The 25313-nt window shown below is 44.8% G+C and overlaps 1 protein-coding gene across 5 annotated transcripts in view; it reads right to left on the bottom strand.

Moving 5' to 3' along the window:
• G3bp2 (G3BP stress granule assembly factor 2) overlaps positions 1 to 25313 on the bottom strand; it is an 89823-nt gene that overhangs the window by 27994 nt on the left and 36516 nt on the right. Inside the window, exon 1 of one of the 5 annotated variants that reach the window (XM_070012870.1) lies at positions 8123 to 8332. The exons of 1 other annotated variant lie outside the window; for it this stretch is intronic. The gene's annotated coding sequence lies outside the window, so the exon portion shown is untranslated. Of the gene's footprint in view, positions 1 to 7677; positions 7760 to 7900; positions 8004 to 8122; positions 8333 to 25313 lie in introns of those variants that run through there. 3 more of the 5 variants (XM_070012874.1, XM_070012871.1, XM_070012872.1) reach the window with 3 other exon arrangements.

Genomic DNA, 25313 nt, shown 5'->3' with positions numbered 1-25313 from the left:
ATGCTTCCTCAAACATCTTTCATAAGCCAGATGTCCTCTAGTTCATGCCTATAATCCTAGATACTCAGGAGGCTGAGATCTGAAGATCACTATTCTAAAGCAAGCCCAGGAAAAAAAAAGTACCTCCAATCAAACACCAAAAAACCCGAAAGTTGAGCTTTAACGCAACCTTGAGCACCCAGGCCCCAAATTCAAGCCCCAAGACTGGCATAAAAAAGAAAAAAAAATCTTCCTTAGAAATCCAAATATTAGCCGGGAGCCAGTGGCTCACCTGTAATCCCAGCTACTCAAGAGGCTAAGATTTGAGGATCATGGTTCAAAGCCAGCCCAGGCAGGAAAGTCCCTAAGACTCTTATCTCCAACTAACCACCAAAAAAGTGCAAGTGGCACTGTGGCTCAAACGGTAGAGCAACAGCCTTGAGCTGAAGAGCATAAGGACAGCGCCCAAGCCCCATGATGGACAGACAGAAGGAAGGAAGGAAGGGAGGAAGGGAGGAAGGGAGGAAGGGAGGAAGGGAGGAAGGGAGGGAGGGAGGGAGGGAGGAAGGGAGGGATGGAGGAAGGGAGGGAGGAAGGGAGGAAGGAAGGAAGGGAGGAAGGAAGGAAGGGAGGAAGGAAGGAAGGGAGGAAGGGAGGAAGGAAGGAAGGAAGACAGGCAGGCAGGCAGGCAGGCAGGCCCAAATATCCACATGCAGTTTGGCATAAATCCACCAAAGAAATGGAGTCTGAGGGCTAGGAATGAGGCTTAGTGCTTGCCTAGCATGCATGAAGCCCTGGGTTGATTCTCCAGTACCACATAAACAGAAAAGGCAAGAAGTGGAGCTGTGGCTCAAGTGAGAGTGCTAGACTTGAGCCAAAGAAGCTCAGAGACAGTGCCCAGGCCCTGAGTTCAAGCCCCAGAACTGGCAGAAAAAAAAAACCCTCAAGGATCCCAGGACCTGAGTTCAAGCCCCAGGACCAGCACAAAACAGAAACAAAAACAAAACAAAATTTTAAAAATGCAGTCTGACATCTAATGTCTTAAATCTCTCAAACTTTGCTTTCCATTATGTGACTCTCTCTGGTAACAGGGAGAGTTTTTCTTGTTTTCTTGTTTTTTCTCGGTTGTGGAGCTTGAACTCTGGGCCTAGGCACTGTCCCTCAGCTCTTCAGCTCAAGACAGGTGCTCTACCACTTTAGCCACACAACCACTCCCAGAGCTTTTTCTGCTTATGTGGTGCTGAGGAATCAAACCCAGGGCCTCACGCATGCAAGGCAAGCGCACTCTACCACTGAGCCCCTTTCCCAGCCCTCTCCAGTAACATTCTATGTCTTGGTATACTGTATCACTTATTCTGCAATTTTCCTTTCCTGGGCCACTCATTGACTTCATTCAAGCACAAAATGAATGAATGGGGAAAATGGATGATAGCAGCCCAGACAGCAAACTCCTCAAGTGCTAGCCTTGATCAAAACAACTCAGGGACAGCGCTTATGCCCCGAGTTCAAGCCCCAGACCAGCACAAAAAAAGTTTCCTTGCAGCATCCACCATTATTCTGCACATAACAAGATTAGGGGAAAAAATAATGAATTTAATATTCAAAATCTCTTCAGGCCAGGCACTGGTGGCTCATTCATACCTGTAATCCGAGCTACTCAGGAGACTGAGATCTGAGGATTGTGGTTCAAAGCCAGCCGGGGTAGAAAAGAGACTCTCATCTTCAATTAACTACCAGAAAACTGGAAGTGGCATTATGGCTCCAGTGGCAGAGCTAGCCTTGAGCCAGAGAAGCTCAGGGACAGTGCCCAGGCTCAGTTCAAGACCCAGCACTTGCCAGGTGCTGGTGGCTCGCACCTGTAATAATAGCTACTCAGGAGGCTGAGATCTGGGGATCGCGGTTCAAAGCCAGCCCGGGCAGGAGAGGCCGTGAGACTCCTATCTCCAATAAACCACCAGAAAAAACCGGAAGTGGCGCTGTAGCTCAAGTGGTAGAGCGCTCGCCTTGAGCTGAAGAGCTGAGGGACAGCGCCCAGGCCCAGAGTTCAAGCCCCACGACCGACAAAAAAAAAAAAAAAAGACCCAGCACTGGCAAAAAAAGCAAACAAACAACAACAACAAAAAAAGCACCTTGGTGCTAGGACAAAAAAAATTTTTTTTTGGTCGGTCGAGGGACTTAAACTCTGGGCCTGGGCGCTGTCCCTCAGATCTTCAGCTCAAAGTAAGCACTCTACCGCTTGAGCACCAGCACCACTTCCGGTATTCTACTGGTTTATTGGAGATGAGCCTCACAGACTTTCCTGCCCAGGCTGGCTTTGAACCATGATCATCAAATAGCCTCCTGCTGGCGCCTGACCAAAAATATTTTTTAAAAATGGGCTGCTGTTGAATGGGGGGGGGGGGGGGTGGAGGATGTGAAGGGATGGGAAGGGGAAACCAAGGAGGAGGCCACAATGCTTGACAAGAAATGTACTCATTGGGGCTGGGAAGGTGGCTCAGTGGTAGAGCGCTTGCCTTGCATGCCTGAGGCCCTGGGTTCGATTCCTCAGCACCACATAAACAAAAAGAAAAAGCAGGAAGTGGCACTGTGGCTCAAGTGGTAGAGTGCTAGCCTTGAGCTGAAAAGCTCAGGGACAGCGCCCATGCCCAGAGTTCAGGTCCCACAACTGGACCCCAAAACAAAAAAAAGGAAAGAAAGAAATGTACTCATTATCTTGCCCATGTAATTGTAACCCCTCTGTACAGTATTTTCACAATAAAAAAAAATTAAAAATGGGTTGCAGTATTTTTTTGTTGTGGTTATAGGACTTGAACTCAGGGCTTGGGGGCTGTCCCTAAGGTCTTTTGCTCAGGCTACAGCTCCACCACTTTAAAGTCACAGCTCCACTTTAAGTCTTTGAGTGGTTAACTGGAGATTAAGAGTCTCCTGGGACTTTTCTATCTGAGTTGGCTTTGAACCATGATCCTCAGATCTTAGCCTGAGTAGCTAGGATTGCAGGCATAAGCCACCAGCACTGGTGGTTGTAGCATTTTTCACCAGAAACTTTTTGCAACAAAGAATACACCTGTGCTATTAGCTTGTATCTGCGTAAGATGCTTACTTTTACATTCCCTTTGGAGGGGCTCACTCACAGCTCAGGAGGCAGGTTAATATGCATGTTCAGAATCAAAGATGATAACCATTTTCAGTTGCCAGCACCATATTACTGCCAGCCCCATATTACTATTGGAACATTTCAAATTTTCTGATGGTCTTTACTTAAAATAACTTCAACAATTAGAAAAGTAAATATCGTGTGTGCATGTGATGTGTGTACTGGCACTCCCTTGAACTCCCTAGGTGTGGTCACTCAAGGCTGGTGCTCTACCACTAGAGACACAGCTCCACTTCTAGCTTTTTGGTGATTAACTGGAAATAAAGTTTCAGGCCTGGCATTGGTAGCTCATTCTTGTGATCCTAGCTACTCAGGAGGCTGAGATCTGAGGACCAGAATTGAAAGCCAGCCCAGGAAAAAAAAGTACATGACATTCTTATCTCCAATTAGTCCCTAAAAATGCCAGAAGTGGAGCTGTGGCTAAAACTATAGGGCTGGCATTTAGAAAAGATTAGGGACAGGCCCCAAAAGCCCTGAGTTCAAGCCCCAGGATAGGAAAAAGGAAATGCTGTCTCACAAAAAATAGCATGTAAGTCATTACTGCCTAGACATAGATAGGGTATTAGCTTTATTACAGAAAAGGAAACTGATACAGAGCCTAGTCCTCAGTTACAGAAAGAGGGTGTGAAATTGAGTCTCCTGCTTCCAGTGAAGCATTATTTACATCTGGTTTCCACCAACTGCAATGGAAGAATAGCCAAATAAATCAAGAAAGAAAAAAAAAGGTAAAAAGTTTAAAGGAACAGAATAGTAATGTAATAGGAAGCAGTCATTCCTAACAAAATTTATGACTTCAAAGTAGAATACTTAGAAACTAGAAGATTAAAATGAGCTGAGACATAAGAAACTGAACCTATTGCCAAGGTTTCTGGAAGAAAAAGCAATCTGTCTTATCAACTATGCAATGACTACCACAGAATGACTACTTGTTTGTCAATTAAAATAAATATAAATTCTTAAGCAATCCTTAGGTTTGTGCTTTTCAAAACTAAGCATGGAGGGAGGCTTGCCACCTGAGTGGCAAGCTCAAGGCCCTGAGTTCAGCTCCCAGTACTGCCAAACAAAAATACAAAGCCAGGCACTGGTGGCTCACACCTGTAAGGTTCAAAGCCAGCCCAGGCAGAAAAGTCCATGAGATTCTTATCTCCAATTAGCCATTCAAAAAACTGGAAGTGGTGCTGTGGCTCAAGTGGTAGAGCACTAGGCTTGAGCTGAAGAGCTGAGGGACAATGCCCAGGCCCAGAGCTCAAGCCCCATAACTGACAAAATAAAAATAAAAAATAAAGCACAGGTGCTGGTAGCTCACATCTGTAATCTTAGGAGGGTGAGATCTGAGGATCAAGGTTAGAAGCCAGCCCAAGCAAGAAAGTCCTCCAAATTCGTATCTCCAATTAATCACAAGAAAGGCTGGAAGTGACAAGTGACACTGTGGCTCACATGGTAAAGCTCTAGCCTTGAGCACAAAAGCTCAGGGAGCCAAGTACCAATGGCTCATGCCACTATTCCTAGCTACTTAAGCAGCAGAGAGAGCTGAGTATTACAGTTCAACACCAGCCCAGGCAGGAAAAATTCATGAAAACTGTTTCCAACTAACCACCAAAAAGCAGAATTGGAGCTGACTCAATGGCAGAGCCCTAGCCTTGAGCACAAAAGTTCACAGTGCCCAGGCCTTGAGTTCAAGTCTCAGGAACAGCCCATACAAAAGCACTGTCTGGTAGTTCTCCCATCCAACATAAATACATGTTGAAAATAAAGGCCCTCTAAGGCAATAGAAAACTGTATTTCAGGGGCTGGGAATGTGGTTAGAGTAATAGAGTGCCTACCATGCATAAAGCCCAGTACCACATAAACAGAAAAAGCTCGAAGTGGCACTGTGGCTCAAGTGGTAGAGTACTAGCCTTGAGCCAAAGAAGCTCAGGGACAGTGCCCAGACCTGAGTTCAAGCCCCAGGACTGGCAAAAAAAAAGAAATGTAGTCTTTTTTTTTTTTTGGTCGGCCATGGGGCTTGAACTCTGGGCCTGGGTGCTGTCCTTCAGCTCTTCAGCTCAAGGCGAGCGCTCTACCACTTGAGCTACAGCGCCACTTCCGGTTTTCTGGTGGTTTATTGGAGATAGGAGTCTCACGGTCTCTCCTGCCCGGGCTGGCTTTGAACCGCGATTCTCAGATCTCAGCCTCCTGAGTAGCTAGGATTACAGGCGTGAGCCACCAGCGCCCGGCAAGAAATGTAGTCTTTGACTTATGTGTTCCTCTGTACATCACCTTTATAACAATGGGGGGAGGAGGAGGAAAGGGCTAGAATTGGCTTAGTGGTAGAGTGCTTGCCTAGCATGCATGAAGCCCTGGGTTCAATTCCCCAATACCACAATAAACAGAAAAGGTGAGAAGAGGTGCTGTGTCTCAAGTGGTAGAGTGTTAGCCTTGAGCAAAGGAAGCTCAGGGACAGTGCCCAGGCCCTGTGTTCAAGCCCCAGGACTAGCACAAAAAAACAAAAAAATTCCTTTTTTTTTTTTGCTAGTCCTGGTTTTTGAACTTTGGCCCTGGGTGCTGTCCTGGCTCCTTTCACTCAAGGATAGCCCTCTTACCACTTAAGCCACATTGTCAGTTCTAGCTCTTTCTGTGATTAATTAGAAATTAGAGTCTCATGGACTTTCCTGCCCTGGCTGGCTTTGAACCATTATCCTCAGATCTCAGCCTCCTGAGTAAATAGGATTACAGGTGTGAACCACCAGTAGCTGGTTATGTTTCAATCCTTTATAATGAAAAATAATTTTGCAGCATGTAGAAGCTGTAAAGAGGAATTGTTAGTGTGGCTAATGTGGGAGAGCAACACCACCAGCCTTCAATGACAAAGTTCAGTGAGCTCAGAAGAAGCCCTGAGTTTAAATCTCAGTACTACATACACTCAAATAAAAACTCTGGTTATAAATTGTTACTAAAACTTTGATTTTTAATATCTCATACAAATATAGATAACAAATACTTCATGCTAGAACAATCCCAACATTTTCCTACTACACCTACATTAGTCTATCTAGCTCACTGTTAAATTATCAAGTGATATTTCTGTATATTTTTTTTCTTTTAGTGTTGGTCTTGGTGCTAGAATTCAGTACCTTAGTATTGTCTGAGCTTTTCTGCTCGGGCCCTGTTTTACCACTGGAGCCACAATTCTGCTTCCAGCTTTTGTTGGTCTCACAACTTCCATGCAGTCTGGATTTGAACCCTGACCCTCAGATCTCAACTTCCTGGGTAGCTAGGATTACAGGTGTGAGCCACCAGTCCCTGGGGCTTGGACTCAGGATCTGGGCACTGTACTCTAGCTTCCTTTGCTCAAAAGTAGCACTCTATCCCTTTGCCACAGCACATCTGGCTTTTTCTGTTTATGTGGTGCTGAGGAATCGAACCCAAGACTTCATGCCTCCTAGGCAAGCACTCTACCACTAAGCCACATTGCCAGCCAGCCCCTGTGTTCTTGATGCTTGTTCTCCACCACTAATATTTCAGCCCAGAATGTTCAACAATCTGAACCATCTGGGAGGACTCATCCTCCCTACAATTCCTGGACCATTTTTCATAATTTGTAGAGGCTAAATCATGCATAGTACAAGGCAATGTAACCAAAGAAACTATACATAATTTGATACTAAAGTTCAAGCTGATCATACGTACCTCTTCTATTTTTGAAGACCAAGAGTCTTGGATAACAAAAGGACCAGTGGATTTGGCAAAGTCTAGTGTTTACTTAGAAATTTTGGTCCACATGCCTAGGGTTATTTTAACTGCCAAATATGGAGCTGGTCAAGGAATTACTATCTTCTTCCAGTGTAGAAACTCTAATGACTCCTAGAACCAGGTACTTACAATGCTAACATAGTCCGAGGTACGATGCCTTGAACCTAAAATCTGTATCTCACCCCAACTTCACAGGAAGTGACAACTTTCTCATCCCAGCTTCGATGCACGTGTGGTTTTTAAAGAGGGCAGAGTCCCCAAAACTCCGTTAAAATAAATTAGTTGTCTTGGGGGGGGGGGAGGGAAATCGGTCTATGCGGAGAACTAAAGCAGCATAGGGCCATCTTTAGTAGTATGATTTTAGAGAAGCAAGAAAAATTCGATCAGATTCGACTAACAAAATTCACGCAATCTAAGAAATCTGTATTCCCTGTTCTTCCCCCCCCAAAAAAAATGGGGTGTGAGAGAAAAAAAATCCATTCCCTAAAGCACTCAGGCATAGGGTCAGCAGGAAACCACCTGAATAAAAGGGGGGGGGGGGGGACGAAGGAGGCGCACGAGATAACCCGAGTACCCGAACGCTGAGCATCGGGTGAGGGAAGCGGCGGCTGCCTTCAAACCCAGATTCCGTTTCCGTGCGCGGAAATGGTGCCCGGAGGCCGCTACTTTCGCCTCTGCGTCGATCCCGCCGCTCCCGCGGCCGCCGCCGCCGCGGCCTCCTTCCCCTCCCCCACGGGCGGGGCGGCCACCGCGTCCCCACTCGGAAGGCCACGGCCAACACGAACCGCAGGCGAGGCAGGTGGGCTCCGCACCTGGGCACATCTTCCCCGGGAAGCCCGCGGCTCCGCTCCCCGTGGAAGGCTCCACCGGCGCCGCTTCGGGAGCTCCGCGTCCTCCTCCTCCTTGCTTCGCCACCCGGGTCTCCCCACACCGAGCCCCGGCCCCACCTGTACCCCCCTCCCCCGGCGGCCCCGGACCGCACCGCGCGCGCCGGCGCGGCCACCTCCCTTCCCACGCAGCCTCCCCGGCGCTCACCTCGGAGGAGAGGCTCGGCTTCTCGCGCACGCACCCTCGGCGGCGTAGGCAGCCGACGGCTAGAACAATATCTCCGTCTCCGCCGCAGCAGCGTCTCCGACACCGGAGCTCGGGCTCCGGACGGTTACCGCGAGCCGCGACGCTCGCGCGCGCGCGCGCGCGCGCGGGGAATGTCCCCTTCCGACCGCCACACCGACCTCCCCGCCCGGCCCCCGTACACACCTCCAACCAACAGCGGCGGCGGGTAAGGCTCGCGGAGGTCAGCAGGAGAGTCGCCGAGGGTCGGCCGCGGCGGGGTTCTCCGGGCTCGCGCCGCCTTCTTCCTCCGACAAACCCCAAAAGCCTCAGAAGCCGGAGAGCCGCGAGCCGGTCTTCCCCCTCCACAACCACCGCTTCCCGGGCGCCAAGCAGTGCGGCGAACGACGAGGAACACGGACGTCCCGCCCCCTTTGCCGCCGCCCCCTCTTATTGTTTTACCCCTGCCGACAGGGCCGGGGAACCCCCCAGAGCGGCCCCAGCCAATCACGCGCCGCCTCCGCCAGCCCCGGGCCAACCTTCTCCTTCGCGTCCCTCCGCGGAGCACGCGCAGTACGCAGCCGCGCTCGCGCACGCTCGCGCCCAGAAAGCCGGGGAACCGGAACCGGCCTGAAGCCGGGGCCGGAGTCCGCTGATTTGACGTCACAAGGAGGCTGCCTTTCTCCTGCCTCGAGGCTTGTAGCCTCTCCGCCCTTCTTCCAGGTGGCGCGAACCCGAGCCGGTTCGCTGCAGCGGCGCGCTGCCTTTTGCAGATCCAGATTCCTGGTGTAGTTATTCATGTCAGGAAGGAGGGAGCTCCGTAGCCTTTCTGAATTTGGTTGTCTGCAGGTTGCTGCCCTAGTCAGACGTGAAAATGCAGCCGGGGGCTTCAGCTGTGTGCACGCTAAACTCACCTATGTTGATAAAGCTATCTAGGAAATGGAGGGTTTTAAGTCCGGCAGAAAAGGTCACATTCACCCGAGTAGTTTAAAGCAATGTATATTATGAACCTTTGGAGGGCAACCCTGGAACACAGGAAAATAGAGGGAAGACTTTTTAATGTGGCCCTTAAGTGTCTTAATAAGATGTAGCAAAATAATGCATTAAGCATTTCATACGCTACAGCTATGGCTAAAAATACCAGGAAAGATCAAGATAACAGTCTTGTCTCAGATCTAGGCCCAGATTTGCCCGTAGGGCTTAGTATGGACAACTCCTGTCTCTTGACCTTGATTCAGGGAAAGAGTCAAATCTTGTAGTCAAGATTCTACTTGCCTCTTAAATCTGGCAATCTGTTCAGAGAATATCAAAAGAGCAGAAAAAGCTAGACCTTGGTAGTTCATGCCAGTAATCCTACTGACTTGGGAGGCTCAAAATCTTGAGGATCCTGGTTTGAAGGTAGCTCTGACAAAGTCCATGGTTCTCTCCTTTTTACCAACAGAGCTGGGACCTAGTGGCTCATGCCTGAAATCCTAGCTACTCCGGAGGCTAGGATCATGATTTGAAGCCAGCCCAGACAAAGTGAGACTTATCTCCAATCAACCACCAAAAAAGCCAGAAGTGGAGCAGTGGTTCAAGTGGTAGAGTGCTAGCCTTAAGTGAAACAACTAATGGACCCAAGCCCAGGCTCTGAGTTCAAGCACAAATGGGCACATGGGCACAGAACAGAGCAACAAAACAGAACAACAAAAAGAAGTGGAGCTTTGGTTCAAGTGGTAGAGCGCCAGTCAGAGTAAAGCAGCTAAATAGACCAGGGACCTGAGTTCAAGCCCTAGGACAAGCACACATGGACACATGGGTGCAGGCGTGCATGCGTGTGTGCATACACACAAAAATTGCAGAAGAATTTTGGAATGGGGGTTAAAGGGGTAAATTTTGAATACGCAAAATACATAAGTGTAAGGTCCGCTCCTGGATGCAGACTCCACCCTCTTCCAAGCAAAGTCTCAGCCCAGTCCCTGCATGTTACCTAGGCAACTGGCACACCTGGAAGAGGTCACATCTGTGTCTGCTGAGGTCACATCTGGATTCGATATGGCCACACCTTTCACTGGGCCTACCCTAGATAAGGCCTCCGCCAGGGCCAGATGGTTTCTCCCAGCCGTGTGGAGTGCCAACATGGCCTGGTGCCAGCTGGTACGATGAATAAACCTACCCCCTACCTGAGTACCACGTGTGTGCTTCTTACTCAACGTCTTTAAAAACTAACAATAGGCAGACTATCACTTTTATGAAATGAACCTGAGATGATTGTCCTTTCATAATACATTCAGATTGCCTTTCAAATATAACATATAATCAGATAGTCTTCTAATTTATGGAATCGAGCCTCACAATAACCAGATGAAGGACTGTTTTTTTTTATGCCCACTTTGCAAATAAGGAAAGTGAAGCTTACAAGATGAACTAATTTACCCAAGCAGCCAATCATTTCACAGACCATGCCTTTGAAGAAAACTAGCTACATAGAATACTGGTCCTTGTAGCAAGGTGCCAGTGGCTTGTGCCTGTAATCCTAGCTACTCAGGGCTGATAGATGAGGATCTTGGTTCAAATCCAGCCTGAGCAGGAAAGTCCGTGAGACTATTATCTCCAATTAATCACCAAAAAAGCTGAAAATATAACAATGGTTCAAGTGTAAAGTGTTATTTAGCCTTGAGCAAAAGCAGCTCAGGGACAGCGCCCAGACCCTGAGTTCAAACCCAAGCACGCCTGCACACACACACACACACACACACACACACACACACACACACACAATATTATCCTTATAATAGCTGCCACAATGTACTACTCATCTGGGGACTCTGTGCAAAGCTATTCTTCCTCATGTACTCTGTAACACTGATGCAAATGGTTCTGTAGAGCAGTGGGTCTCAGAGCTTAATGAGCACCAAAATCACCTGGAAGGCTTGTTAACCTAAGCCTTCTACAGGTTCTGATTTCCCAGACAGAGAATTTTCATTTCTCACAAGTTCCCAGGTGATGACACTGTCCATATATATATATAAAAATATATATGTATATATATGCATATATATGCATCACCTGACTAATGAAATGGTAGCCCCTCTGTACAACACATTAATAGTACCAATAAAATTATTTTTTAAATGTAAGAGGATTGGGAGTGTAGGAGTGTAGCTCCAGCAGTAGACTACTTTCATAAAGTACAAGAGTTCAAACCTAATTCCCCTCCCCGCAAAAAATAAGAACATTGTTACTGATAGGTAGCTAACCATGATGAAGAAGTGTAAAGGAAACCTAAAATGGAAGATGGCATCAGAAGGTCTCAGAAAACTGTAAGCTTTTCAACCAGCTTATGCTGCCACAAGTCAAGGTGGAATATCACAAGATGAGTTCTTTGAATATTCCACTCACCTAAGGATTAATGATAGGCTTCATTCCAACCTAAAGTGAGTCCTGGAATAGTCCTTAAAATTTTAGATCTTTAATTTGCCCACACAGTCCAGTAAACCCTGGCCTAGAGGTCTCTTAGAGACAATGAATCTGCCTCTTTTTTTTTTTTTTGGTCAGTTGTGGGGCTTGAACTCTGGGCCTGGAAGCTGTCCCTCAGCTTTTCAGCTCAAGGCATTTGAGCTACAGCACCACTTCCAGTTTTCTGGTGGAAGATAAGAGTCTCAGAGTTTCCTGCCCGGGCTAGCTTTGAACTGTGATCCTCAGATCTCAGCTAGGATTACAGGCATGAGCCAGCTGAATCTGCCTCTTGAGCTGTTCCTAGCAAGGGGACAAACTTGTATGGGGGTAAAAGTCATTGTCATTCTCAAGCTAAAGATGGCCCACTTTCAGACTATTGAAAGTGTATTCCCTTCCTAATAAACTCCGGCTTTTCCTGTTTATATGGTACTAAGGAATCGAACCCAGGGCCTCATGTATATGAGGCGAGCACTCTACCACTGAGCCATATTCCTAGCCCCTTATCTACCACTGAGCCGATTCCTCATGCATCACATAAGCAGAAAAAGCTGGAAGTGGATGATGTGGCTCAAATGGTAGAGTGCTAGCCTTGAGCTGAAGAGCTGAGGGACAGCACCCAGGCCCAGAGTTCAGGCCCCACGACAGACCAAAATAAAAAAATTTTTTTAAACAAAATTTGAACATAAGGGCTGAGAAGGTGGCTCAGTGGTGGAGCACTTGCCTTGCATGCCTGAGGCCCTGGGTTCGATTTCTCAGCACCATATAAGCAGGAAAAAAAAAAAAAAAGCTGGAAGTGGCGCTGTGGCTCAAGTGGTAGAGCGCTAGCCTTGAGCTGAAGAGCTGAGGGACAGCGCCCAGGCCCAGAGTTCAGGCCCCACGACTGGACCCCCCCAAAAAAAGAAAGATGAGGCAGAAAAATCTCAGATTTGAGGCCCACTTGGGCTACACAGTAAGACTAGATAAGTATATGATTTATTTATTGCTATTCTTCCTCTTTTTTTTTCTTTTTGTATTGCCAGTCTTGGGGCTTTTTATTGGTTCTGTTCCTGAATTTTGTGCTCAAGCCTAGTGTTGAGATTCTTTCTTTCTCTTTCTTTCTTGCTTGCTTGCTTGTTTGCTTGCTTGCTTTCATTGGTTACAGGCCTTGAATTTAGGGCCTGTGCACCATCCCTGAGCTTTTGTACTCAATGCTAGCACTCTACCACTTTGAGGCACAGCACCACTTCTGTTTTTCTGATGGCTAATTGGAGATAAGAGTCACAAGGACTTTCCTACCAGGGTTGTCTCAGATCTGAGCCTCCTGAGTAGCCAGGATTACAGTAGTGTGCCACCAGTGCCCAACATATTTTTATTATTTATTAGCCACTTGTGTTTCTGCTGAGAACTGTCCATTCAATTTGTTTTCCCACTTAATAATTCAACTAGTTGTTTAATTTTTTTCAGTTCTTTGTATATTCTGGATATTAATCATTTATCCATTGAATAGCTAGGGAAGATTATAGGTTTCTCTTGATTACGGTAATTGTTTCTTTTGATGTGCAGAAACTTTACATTTGATGCACATTTGTCAATGCTTGCTCTTATTTCCTGGGCAACTGGAGTCCTCTTCAGGAAATCATTACCTATTCTTGTGTTTTTGAGAGATTTCCCTGTTTTTCTGTAGTTATTTTAAGGTTTCAGGCCTCTCATTAGATCAATTATCCATTTGGAGTTGATATTTTTACAACTCAAAAAAAAAGGTGATAGTTATTATATCTTTGTGATATTTATATCTTTGTGAAAGGGGTGTAGTGTTAGTCTTCTGCATGTATATAGCCAGTTTTTGTCTGGTGCCATTTGTTGAAGAGCATGTCATAACTTTAATGTTTTTAAAAGGTATAAGACATTTATTTTGAAGAATTTATGTCAACTTAGTAACCTGTGTGGTTTCCTTATAATTATATATAGGTTATTTTGTTGTTGTTTTGTTGATTAACTCTCAGATCTTGCATATACTAACCACATCCTCTTCAAATGAACTAAACCCTCAGCCCCAAGATTATGTTCTCTTTGCTGTCTGCTTCCTTTTTGCAGTGCAGGAACCAAGTTCCTATGTATCCTAAGCAAACGCTGGGCTTTGTGCATGGTAACCACTGAGGGACACCCCTAGCCTTAGATAACGTACTTTCAACAAAAATACCAGAAAAGTGCTATTATATGCTGCTAGGTATATCAAGAGGAATACCATGTCCATTTCTCCAATTACTGGGACCTTAGCTTTTATCACTAGGTAATGCATTGTCTGCCAGGATTATCCAGTGTAAACTTAGTATTATTTTGTATCTGGTATTGGGCTGAGACTATGTATACAATCATCATACACTATTTCATGAATTCTGTACAATTCATTGATAACTCTTGCTTTGATCAGTTTTTGTTGTTGTTGTTGTTGTTGTTTTTGTCAGTCATGCGGCTGGAGAAAAAGGTGTATCTTTATTTTCACTAATCTCTTCCTGAAATGTAACAGCTTCTTTTTTTCCTTCCTTCCTTCTTTCTGGGCCTGGGCACTGTCCCTCAGCTCTTCAGCTCAAGCCTAGCACTCTACCACTTGAGCCACAGCGCCACTTCCGGCTTTTTTTTTTCTACTTATGTGGTGCTGAGGAATTGAACCCAGGGCCTCAAGCATGCAAGGCAAGATCTCTAGCACTGAGCCCTTCCCAGCCCAAAATATTTTTTTATTAAGGCAAAAAACCTTGAATGATAAAGCTAAGAGCACTGTGTTCAAGCCCAGTATGGGTGCACGCATACACACACACACTCACACACATACACACACACACACACACACACACCCTACACACCCTAAAAGATGGAAGAGAGTGCTGGGTGCTGGTGGCTCACATCTGTAATCCTAGCTACTAAGGAGGATGAAATCTGAGGATCGCAGCTCAAAACTAGCCTGAGCAGGAAAATCCATGAGACTCTTATCTCCATTGAACCACCAAAAAACTGGAAGTGGCACTGTGGCTCAAGTGGTAGAGCACTTTGCCTTGAGATGAAGAGCTCAGGGACAGCGTCCAGGCCTAGAGTTCAAGCTCCACAACCAACCCCCCCCCACAAAAAAAAAAGATGGAAGAGAAGAAACCAACATGGTTAAATACCCAGCAAGAGCCTGTACTGCCTCCCCCCAAAGAAAGGAAGGAAGGAAGGAAGGAAGGGAAGAAGGAAGGAAGGAAGGAAGGAAGGAAGGAAGGAAGGAAGGAAGGAAGGAAGGAAGGAAGGAAGGAAGGAAAGAAGAAACTAGATCATGAAGTTCCACCTTCATAAATGGGATTAGTATCCTTATAAAAGGATTTGATGACTCAGCTCCTTATGTAGTTTTTGGGTTTTGTTTGTTTGTTTGTTGTTGTTATTTGTTTTTTGCCAGTCCTGGGGCTTGAACTCAGGGCCTGGCACTGTCCCTGAACTTCCTGAGCTTCTTTTGCTCAAAGTTAGCACCCTACCTCTTGATCCACAGTGCCACTTTCAGCTTTTTCTGTTTATGTGGGACTGAGGAATCCAACCCAGGGCTTCATGCATGCAAGGTAAGCACTCTACCACTAAACCATATTCCCAGCCCCCTTATATCATTTTTACCCCTTTTCCATGTGAGGATTCAAGATGAAGGTACCATCTTTGAAGCTGAATGGACTCTCCACCAGATACCAAATCCTCTGGTGCCTTGACTTTGAGCTTCTCATGCTCATGAGCTCTTGAGCACTACATTTCTGTGGTTTAGAAATTGCCTAGTCTAAAGTGTTTTGCTATAGCATTAAAAACAGACTAGGATGGAAGACAGTACCACCAGCAGTGTAGTACCTGGATTTGAATCCTGATTTTACCTTATTGCTGGGATATGAATTTAGGATCAACTTCAGCAACATGTTTAGCTTTCCTGTGAGTCAGTGTTTCTGTAAAATGAAGATAGTTATATTTGCATAATTAAGATATTATGAGGATTAGGTAAGTTAATACATGTGAACCATGGTTTTTTGTTGCTTTCTGTGCCAGTCCTAGGACTGAGCTTTTGTACTCAAGGCTAGCACTTTACCACTTAAGCCACAGCTTCACTTCCAGATTTTTGGATAGGTTAACTGGAAATAAGAGTCTCACAGACTTTTCTGCCAGGCTGGCTTTGAACAGCCATCCTCATATCTTAGCCTCCTGAGTAACTAGGATTGCAGACATGAGCCAGCAGTACCATCATGAAATATGCATTTTAACAGTGCAGGGCACACAGTAAGTGCTCATTAAACATCGGTGCTTAACCTTTGTTCTTTGAAGAAATATATGTACCAAAGGCACACCTTTTTTTCACTGACTGCCCACCACTTTGCTAAAATAACAGTGTATATTTTTATAGCATTTTTAAGAATTCCAAGATACTTTCAAATGCAATAATTCTCCGGGTAGGCAAGCTGCACTAGACAAAAAATGGCTAATTTAAAAAAAGACTCTATAGAGTTTCTCTGACTCATGTCACCATACCATGCCCTACTGTGAAATGATGACCTTGCACACCCATGAAGCAGGACTTCCTGATTGAAAACACATTACTTGAAAATTCCAGGGCTCCCTGTAGCAGTAACTGGCTTCATTACAAAGCTCTTTAATGCACAGAGAGTGGGATGAATCCTTTCTTTTCTGAGAGAGACAAGAGAAAGCCTATTAGTGCCTGAAGAAAGAATCAAGTGTGAATTTCTCCCTGCAATCTTTCCATCCATTATCTCTTTGTGAGGCTGGGACAGGTTAGAGCTAAAATGGTGTTTTCTTCTCCATTTGATTATTGTTTGAATGTGTGAAATATGTCACATTTGCAGAAAAGTATATGAGAAAGGTGAACTTCCTGCTCATTTTAATCCCTCCTTCAGAATTTAGAGACAATCACGACCAAAAATCAATATACAAAGAATCAGATTATGGCATTGCAAAAGGTAAGTCATTTGAAGGGGTGAATTTTAATGACTTTTAATTTTTTTTAACTTAATTTTATTGTCAAGGTGATGGTCAGAGGAGTAGCTCTTGATTTTTATAAAGCTACCTTGACAGCTAAAACCACCCTAGGCTGAGTGATTTTAGAGATACCTTAATCCTGGAAAGTATAGCAACTAAGATAATGTAAATAAGGGAGGAGTCATCTGCCCACAGTAGCCTGGAGTCTAGAAAATGAAAAGAGGAAAACATTTCAACAGTGTTTATCTTGCACTGTTCAGAATGCACTACATTTGTCAGACAAGAGCATTCTAGCCATTACTGGCTGCAGGGTGTTTTTACTTCTTCAAGCCTTACTGTCGGGATATGAGTTGCCTCCAGGTTATCCAATCCTCTCCTCTCTGATTTCATCTCACCAAGCAGTGAGGGGGCCTGGTCAGCAGTTGTTTCTTTGTTTATTGGGAAGGCATACCTCCCTTTGTGAAATGGAATTCTGGTGACTCATTCATCTGTCTCCCATAGATTAAGTTAGTGTCAGAGAGTGTCCCTAAGCCAGATTTAGTCAGAGCAGAGGAGCCAATTCTTCACTTAAATACAGAAGCACAAAACACATGGATCAACCCCCCCTCCCTTTTTATTCTGCAACGAGCAGGGTTTTTGTTGTTGTGTGTTTGTTTGTTTTGTGCCAGTCCTGGGGCTTGAATTCACTGTCCCTGAGATTTTCTGCTCAGGGACAGTGCTCTACTGCTTGAGCCACAGCTCTACTTCTGGCCTTTAGTGTTTATAAGAGTCTCACAGACTTTCTGTCCATGCTGACTTTGCACTGTGATCCTCAGATCTCAGCCTCCTGAATAGCTGGGATTAGAGATGTGAGCCACTGGTGCCAGGCTTTTTGTGTGTGTGCCAGTCCTGGGGCTTGAACTCATCAGGGTATGGGCACTGTTTCCGAGATTTTCTGCTTAGGGTTAGCACTCAACTGCTTAAACCACAGTTTCATTTCTGACTTTTGGGTAGTTAAGTATTTCACAGTCTTTCCTACACAGTCTGCCTTCAAACCTCAATCCTCTCAAATCTCAGCCTCTTAGCAGGTAGGATTTCAGGCATGAGCCACTGTGTCAAACTTACTAAGTATTCTGTGACACTGGTCAAGTTAGTTCATTTCTCTGACCTTTAGTTTCTTGATGAAAAATAGTCTGCTTAGAGCATTCAACACAATTTCTGATAAATAATACATATATGTATATATGGTTCTTGTGGAAAAACTAAGCCAAGCCTGGTATGGTGATTCACACTCGTAGTCTAAACACTCAGGAGGCTGAGACAGGAGGAAAACATGAGTTCAAGAACTCAGAGCCGGGCTGGGAAGTTGGCTCAATGGTAGAGCGCTTGCCTTGCATGCCTGAGGCCCTGGGTTCGATTCCTCAGCACCACATAAGCCAAAAGCAAAAAGCTGGAAGTGGTGCTGTGGTTCAAGTGGTAGAGTGCTACCCTTGAGCTGAAGAGCTGAGGGACAGTGCCCAGGCCCAGAGTCCAGGCCCCACAACCGGACCCCCCCTCCAAGAAAAAAAAGAACTCAGAGCCTACGGACAACATAGCAAGACCCCATGTCTAAGGTCATGGATAATACAGGTCCTTTCTCCTGCTTCATTCACTATTCTTTCCTTTGACCCAATACTTGGTTGTGCAGAGTGAAGAAATCATAGCCTGTCTTTATCTTAAAGATAGTCAAATTCAGAAGGAAGAGGAAAAGGATGTAATAACTTCAAGAGCAAGTTTGTTTCAATAATCTCTTTCAGCAACCAGGCTTCTAAGCTATTTCATGTAGTAAAACAACAACAAAAACCAATGTTACACACAATATGGGGTATTCATTAGCCCACAGAAAACTTTAAGTGACAGTACAATCTCTGCAAGACTTCCGACTGGAAAAAAATTCTCCATTCAGAAATTAGGAAGCTAATAGAATGAAAACATATCATCATCCTTCTATCTTTCAGCTAGTTTAGGGTGGAACACAGCCAGGCATCTCTCATCCCAGGTCAGTGTCAAACTTGTTTCTATTCAGACATCCCAGGATAGACACTTCCTCTTACAGTTAGCTAAACTCTAGGATCTGGCCCCATGACAAAAGAACGCTTCTCTAAGATTTACCTCTGCCTTTCAAGATGTGTCCTGTCCTGCAGGTTAGACCAGGAGCCTAGCTTTTGATTTATTGTTTGTTTGTTTGTTTTGGTCAGTTGTTTGGCTTGAAACCAGGACCTGGACACTGTGCCTTAGCTCTTTTGCTCAATGCTAGCATTCTAATACTTGAGCCACAGCTCCACTTCCAGGTTTTGAGTTGTTAACTGGAGATAAGAGTCTCAGGGAAACTTTTCTGCCTGGGCTGCTTCAGACTGCAATCCTCCAATCTCAGCCTCCTGAGTAGCTAGGATTACAGGAATGAGCCATCAGTGTCCTGCTAGATCCTAGCTTTCTAGAATACCTATGTCTTCCTCCTTCCAGACTGCCACTCTGACCTATGCCTTGTTGATTCACACTATATTGGTCTGCTCAAGCTCTAAATTACCTGGCTTGTGGCAGCTGACTCAGAACTAACAGGAGCTCCCAGTTTCCTTTCTATATCTAGCTGGGTTTCAGTGACCCAGCGTGGCCTGGCCTTGACTCCAGAAACATGACCTCAAATTACTGAAGTTCTGGTTGGTGACTTGAAAAGGGAAACGCAATTGAAAGTTACTGCTCAAAGGCATAGATAAAACATGTTCAAAGAGACAATAATGTTTGAGGTAAAAAGTTTTGCTTTTTTTTTTTTTTTTCTTTTCCTCTAAGCAAACAAGTACTGTAGTGAGACCAAGAGACTTTCAGACCCTGAAATAGAAAAGCAATAAAATATTTGGGTGTGAGAGAGGAAATGTTTCTATAAGAAAAATTAGAAAAAATAAAGTAGCATTTTAAAATAAAGATGGTTGCTAGGTGCTGATGGCTCATGCCTGTAATCCTAGCTACTCAGGAGGCTGAGAGCTGAGGATCATGGTTCAAAGCCAGCCTGGGAAGGAAAGTCCGTGAAACTCTTTTTTTTCTTTTTTTTTTTGGGGGGGGGTCCGGTTGTGGGGCCTGAACTCTGCGCCTGGGCGCTGTCCCTCAGCTCTTCAGCTCAAGGCTAGCGCTCTACTACTTGAGCCACAGCGCCACTTCTGGCTTTTTTTTTCTACTTATGTGTTCCTGAGGAATTGAACCCAGGGCCTCAAGCATGCAAGGCAAGCACTCTACCACTGAGCCACTTTCCCAGCCCATCCGTGAAACTCTTATCTCCAATAAACCACCAGAAACCAGAAGTGGCACTGTGGCTCAAGTGGTAGAGCACTTACCTTGTGCTGAAGAGCTGAGGGCCAATGCCCAGGCCCAGAGTTCAAGCACCACAACCAACAAAAATAAATAAATAAAAACAAAAACTCCCATAAAATAAAGATGGTTAAAAAAGTTTTAGATTTATTGAAATAAATTCATTTCTTTAAATATTGCTGTAAGTCAGTTTAGCTGTCTATCCACATTTGGGAGATGGGTATAGAGAATTTGAGAAATAATGAACATTTATGTGATAGTGTGTGTGTGTGTGTGTGTGTGTGTGTGTGTGTGTGTGTGTGTGTGTGTGTGTGTATGTGTGTATATTTTTCTTTCTTTTTTTGGGGGGGGTCCAGTCGTGGGGCTTGAACTCTGGGCCTGGGCACTGTCCCTCAGCTCTTCAGCTCAAGGCTAGTGCTCTACCACTTGAGCCACAGTGCCACTTCCGGCTTTTTTCTTTTTGCTTATGTGGTGCTGAGGAATCGAACCCAGGGCCTCATGCATGCAAGGCAAGCACTCTACCACTGAGCCACCTTCCCAGCCCCATGTGTGTATTTTTCTGTTGAAAGAGTCCATATCTCATGTATTTTTAAATGGTTAACAACCAATGATCTAAACTATATACTACATCAGTGTATGTATACTAAAAGGTATTTATTGAAATGAAGGCTTCATAATATATAGAATACTATTTTTATTAAGTCAAATTTAAACTTCTGCTAAATGGCCTCAGGTTACCATTAACTACAGAATGGTGAGCTGTTTCAGTCACGCAGGATGTCAGTACTGGGGAAGACAGGTGAATGCTTCCAAAGACCTCCTCGTAAAATTCTTTGTAAGTATTAATCCACACTTCATTCATTTCAAAATAAATGTGTGTGTGTGCACATGCACGCACGGGAGTACTGGGGCTTGACTTCAGGACCTTACGCTTACTTGACTTTTTTCTTCAAGGTGGGCATTCTATCACTTGAGCCACAAATCTCCACTTCTGGCTTTTTGATAAGATTCTCAGGGATTTTTCTGCCTGGGCTGGTTTCAAACCTAGATTGTCAGATGTCAACCTTCTGGGTAGTTAGTATTACAGATGTGAACCACTAGTGCCCTGCTAAAATAAACACTTTCAATTAAAAAATTAGTTATGGACTCTGATGAAGTTTGGTTATTTAAATCTTGTATGTTATTAAGCTCTGAGGCTGCTTCCTTGTCTGTAAAAGGTACAATTAATGGTTTCCACTTATAAAATGGCTGCATACACAGACATGTCTCAGAACAGGCCATGGTGTACAGAACATTATATAAATGTGAAGTATTAAGATTATATTTAGTCATTATGGTCTGCATGGGTGACAGATATATGGTTTTCAAACACAGTTCATAAAGGGAAATAAATGGCCTCCTTTGGGGTTGTTTTAGAAACTCTTATCAAGAAAGTGACAGTAAACATTACAAATATGGCTCTGTCCTTTGAACATGAAAAGAATGAAAATCTAGGGTTGAGCTTTAGGTAGGTCAATATTGGAACACTCAGCCTAGGATTCAATCCACAGCAACAGAAAGAAAGAGACAGAGACAGAACAAAGAAAGGGAAAGGGAAAGGGAAAGGCAAGACACGGCAAGGCAAGGAAAGGAAAGGAAAGGAAAAGAAAGGGGAAAGGGGGGAAATAGAAAAAAGAAGGAAGCCAGGAATCTACAGTGAAAAAGCTAAGGGAGGGGCTGGGAAGGTGGCTCAGTGCTACCACTGAGCTTGTCTTGCATGCATGAGGCCCTCGGTTTGATTCCTCAGCACCACATAAACAGAAAAAGCCAGAAGTGACGCTGTGGCTCAACTGACAGCATGCTAGCTGAGGGACAGCGCCCAGGCCCAGAGTTTAGGCCCCACAACTGGCAAAAAACAGAAAAAGAAAAAAAAAAGTAAACACTAAGGGACTGCACCTAGGCCTTGAGTTCAAGCCCCAGAGCAGGCACAAATATAAAGTCTAAAAAAGTTTAATACTGTTAATACTGTCATATCCCTCATTTATGGTGGTCCTGGGGCTTAAATTCAGGAACTGGGTGCTATCCTTGAAGTGTTTTGCATAAAGCTAGGGCTCTACCACTTGAACCACAGCTTATTTCCAGCTTTTTTTGGGTGGTAGAGCTAACTGGAAATAAGAGACTTATGGACTTTCTGCTCATGCTGGTTTCAAACCACAATTCTCAGATTCTCCAGAGTAGCTAAAATTACGGATACAAGACCCCTGCACCTGGTACCTGGCACTGTCTCTTTTGAGTTCAAACCTTTCTTTTGTGTTTGTGTGTGTGTGTGTGTGTGTGTGTGTGTGTGTGTGTGTGTATGTGTGTAAGAGAGAGAGAGAGAGAGAGAGAGAGAGAGAGAGGAGAGAGAGTTTTAGGGATTGAACTCAGAGCCTAGGCATGCTGTCCCTGTGATGTTATTTTGTTTTTCTTTTTTGGCAGTCATAGGTCTTGAACTCAATAGGTCTTGAACTCAATGCCTAGGCACTATTCCTGAGTTCTTTCTGCTCAAGGCTAGTGCTCTAATGCTTTGAGCCACATTTCTACTTGTGTTTTTCTGGTGGCTAATTGGAGAGCAGACTCTTATGCACTTCCCTGCACTCTTTTTTCTTGGGGGGGGGGGGGGTCCGGTCGTGGGCCTGAACTCTGGGCCTGAGCGCTGTCCCTCAGCTCTTCAGCTCAAGGGTAGCACTCTACCACTTGAGCTACAGCGCCACTTCCGGCTTTTTTCTTTTTGCTTATGTGGTGCTGAGGAATCGAACCCAGGGCCTCATGCATGCAAGGCAAGCGCTCTACCACTGAGCTACTTTCCCAGCCCCTCCCTGCCCTCTTTGAACTGTAATCCTCAGATCTCAGCCTCCTGAGTAGCTAAGATTACAGGCCAGAGCTGCTGGTATCCAGCTAAAATTGGGCAAATTCAGTAACATCAAAAGATCATCCTAGCTGGCACTTGTGGCTCACACCTGTAATACTACCTACTCAGGAGGCTGAGATATGAGGATCTCTTTCCTGAGACTCTTATCTACAATTAACTAAGGAACAATCGGAAGTGATAGTGTACCTCAAGTTGTAGGCTGTTAGCCTTGAACAAAAATGCCAAGCAAGAGCACAATGTCTGCACAAGACCTTGAGTTCAAGCCCTACTACCAGCAGATATATAAGATAGATAGATAGATAGATAGATAGATAGATAGATAGATAGATAGATAGATAGATAGATAGATAGATAGATATCAGATTACTAGAGTTCCTGTGCCTCTCTGATCCCCTCTTGGGACCATACCCAGTCTATTGTGCACTATTCACTCTCTCTTTGAGCATTGCTAAGGAGAAGTCAGGATTGTGGAACTAAGGCCGAAATTCTCAACCTCAGTACTACACTGGAATTACCTGGAGAGCACTGAAACCTATTTCATGGAGTGCAACATTGGTACTAGAATTCATCTTTCATCTGTCTATCTACCTACCTATCCATCTACAGTGTTAAAATCCAACCCAGGGTATTCTGCATGCTAGGTATGGATTCTACCACTGAGTTACACTTCAGGTCCAAAACATATTACTATTATTATTGTATTTATTATTTTTATTTTATTTATTTATTTATTGGTTGTGGGGCTTGAACTCTGGGCCTGGGCACTGTCCTTCGGCTCTTCAGCTTAAGCAAGTGTACTGCTGGAGCCACAGTTCCATTTCCAGTTTTCTAGTGGCTAATTAGAGATAAGAGTCTCACAGACTTTTCTGCCTGGGCTGGCTTAGAACGCTGATCCTCAGATCTCATCCTCCTGAGTAGCTAGGATTACAGGTATGAGCCTGTGGCGCCTGGCCTTATTATTATTATTATTATTATTATTTTACAAAAGCTTTCCAGGAGCCAAACTTCCAGAATACTATATATTGATGTCTTTCATTGATACATTACCCAAACATGTATGCAATCCTCACATGATTCTATTATGCAGCTGAGATTGAAACCCACTGGTATCACTTTGAGATTTATGTGGCACATATTAAGTTTAAAAAATTTTTTTATAATTTGACCCTTTTTTCTTCCCCTTGAAAAACTAGATGATTTGAATGTTCAGAGGAGACTTTTTGTGACTGTTACCAAGTTTCATTGTGTTCTTTGGCAGCTTGTACTTAACTCTGAAACTCCTTAATCTAAGCTGCTGAACCCCTTGTGCTCTGGCAGCCTATTCCCTGAACTTGTCAAATGGCAGTTTGATCCCTACCTTGGCTGACCTCCCAGGATTTGGTATCTATAGACCATCTGTCAAACAATTTCTGATTTTGGCTTCTCCAACTAACTCTTTCTTACTCTGTGTGTCTGTGTCTCTGTGTGTGCATGCACACATTTAGGTACAACTCCACATTAAAATCCAAGTACCCAGGTTCTCTTGGAAGAGATGACAGAGCTGACTTTTCTATGTGGAATTAGGAGGGAGGACCAGTAACTGCTGCTCCCTTGGGAATGGGCATCTTTTCTCTAGGTTTATAGTTCTCATCAGCACATGATTCATTTTATGTATTGGCCTGCCTCTCCAAGCACCTAAGATTTCAATTCCTGCTACTGAGACAGGCTTTCCATACATCAAAACTTCAATAATTAGGGGCTGGGAAGATGGCTCAGTGATAGAGTGCTTGCCTTGCATGCATGAGGCCCTGGGTTCAATTCCTCAGCACCACATATACAAAAAGAAAAAAAAAAAAAGCTGGAAGTGGCGCTGTTGCTCAAGTGGTAGAGCACTAGCCTTGAGCTGAAGAGCTGAGGGACAGCGCCCAGGCCCAGAGTTCAGGCCTCACGACCAGACCCAAAAAAAAAAAAAAAACAACTTCAATAATTATTTAGTCAATGAATGAATTAAAATGAGAGAAGCCACATGCTGTGGTAAACACCTGTAAATCCAGGTGAATCCAGGAATTCTAGGTCAGCCTAGGCAGTATAATATAACCCTGTCTTGGGCTGGGAAGGTGGCTCAGTGGTAGAGTGCTTCCCTCACATACATGAGGCCCTGGGATCGATTCCTCAACACCGCATAAGCAGAAAAGCGCTGGAAGTGGCACTGTGGCTCAAGTGGTAGAGAGCTTGCCTTGAGCTGAAGAACTGAGGGACATTCCCCAGGCTCAGAGTTCAGGCCCCATGATCAACAATAAACAAACAAACAAATAAATAATATAAAAAATAACCCTGTCTTAGTTAAAGAGAGGGGTGGGGGGAGGGAGAGAGCCAGTTACTGGTGACTTGAGCCTATAATCCTAGCAACTCTGGAGACTAAGATCTGAGGATCAACACTTGAAGCCAGCCCAGTCAGGAGAACCCACTAGACTCTTATCTCTAGTTAACCAGAAAGAAGCTAGAAGTGGAGGCTGGCTCAAGTGGTATAGTGCTAGCCTTGAGTGAAAAAGCCAAGGAATAGGGCAGTAGTGGCTCACACCTGTAATCCTAGCTACTCAGGAGGCTGAGATCTGAGGATAATGGTTCTAAGACAACCCCTGGCAGGAAAGTGCATTAGACTTTTATCTCCACTAAACTACCCTTCCCCACCCCCACCAAAAAAAAAAAAAAAAAAGCCAGGTGCTGGTGGCTTATGCCTGTAATTCTAGCTACTCAGGAGGCTGAGATCTGAGATGGAGGTTCAAAGCCAGCTCTTAGCTC

The sequence above is a fragment of the Dipodomys merriami genome, unplaced genomic scaffold (assembly GCF_024711535.1).
Source record: "Dipodomys merriami isolate MVZ:Mamm:240054 unplaced genomic scaffold, mDipMer1.0.p SCAF_9, whole genome shotgun sequence".
NCBI lineage: Eukaryota > Metazoa > Chordata > Mammalia > Rodentia > Heteromyidae > Dipodomys > Dipodomys merriami.
The sequence above is the reverse complement of the archived record's forward strand: the minus strand, read 5'-3'. Positions and strand labels throughout refer to the sequence as shown.